Below are 1,391 nucleotides of genomic sequence, written 5' to 3' on the forward strand. Positions count from 1 at the left end.
GTGACTCTTGTTCTTGTCCATTAGTTCTTGAATTAAATACTATGCATCACCATCAAGATTGTTGTCCCATTGGACAGTTGAGAGTAGGAAGGTGTTACCACTGTCAACTGTGATTTGAAATAATAGCTGAATTTAAAGTTTAGTTATGATTTTTCATTATTGCTGCTTTGGATTTGCACTTAGCAGTCAATTGGATTTTTTCTTATTTAATCTTTTTCAAATCCATTACCATTTTTCTGAATTGCCTTACTTGTCTCTAAGTAAGAAATTGCCTCAGTAAATGTACTAGTATACAAGGAAGGTAGAGTTCAGAAACTCAATTCAAGAGAGGAGGCTGCTGGGGCCAGCATGAAGAAAGTACTGGGGTCTCCAGGGCACCAGAGGTGGTAGCCATGGCTACTGAGCCAGTGGCCGTGGAGCCCATGGTGTGCTTATAGATCATTATTTCAATTGCTGATTCTAGGCAGGTGTCAAGGAAAAACCCTGCGAGGATCACTGCATACTACAGCACTCTAACCGAAAATGTGTTATCACACTGGCTGGATCTCATGCAGTTCGTCAAAGTGGAAAAAACAATGAAAATCATTTCCCATCGAATCAGTACCAACTGTGGCAGGCTTCAGAACAAGGTCTCTGGGAAATTTAAATACGGGGCACAGTTTCTAACAGAACTTGCACCCCTTTTTCTTTTTTCATAGTAAAGACTGCTTTATTGGTGGCAGTTAGTATAAGACAATAAATACCAGTCCCCATAGATGAGCTCAGTTATATATCAGTTTACTGGTCCATAGAGAGCTGAATGAAACTGAACCAACGGGTTGCTAGGAGGATACACTGAAGTCAATCCTGCTTCTGGGGAAGTGAAGCCATAGCCAGCATATGCTGTTCCACCAACTGCGTACGATTTGCTGCTCAGATGGAGAAGAATACACCACAATGAGCTGTGTTAGAGGGTGGTTAATATAAATGAATAAAACATTTTCCACACGCATCTATTCTTCAAGGGAAGACATCCACTGAAGGCTACATTGCAGTTGTTTTGCCCAAATTTGAAGGAAGTAACAGCATAACAGATGGGTTACTGAGACAAAGCAACATGAAGATTCATGATAAAACACATTAAGGACACAATGGCTACATCATGAGGATTAAGATAGAATAAAAAGCAGCGCGCCATTCAACCAGTGTGCTAACAAGAACCAGTATCTGTGAAAGAAGCATCACAACCAGCCATCTACAGGTGGCAGAGTGTTCTTCCTTTCTTCCTACATAACAAGCCTCAGTTCCCATGTTGTCTTCAACCTCCCAGATCTGCCCTGCCATGGACTCACTCTGCTTTTCCTTTTTTTTTCTCTTTCCAACAACTGGCAAGCGAGGATTAAAAACAAGCA

At 41.2% G+C, this 1,391-nt stretch overlaps 1 pseudogene; it reads left to right on the plus strand.

Moving 5' to 3' along the window:
* The first annotated feature begins 278 nt into the window (after positions 1-278).
* On the plus strand, positions 279-1,123 carry LOC102254956 (annotated as a pseudogene).
* Positions 1,124-1,391: the final 268 nt, after the last annotated feature.

This window comes from Myotis brandtii, unplaced genomic scaffold (assembly GCF_000412655.1).
Source record: "Myotis brandtii unplaced genomic scaffold, ASM41265v1 scaffold17, whole genome shotgun sequence".
Lineage (NCBI taxonomy): Eukaryota > Metazoa > Chordata > Mammalia > Chiroptera > Vespertilionidae > Myotis > Myotis brandtii.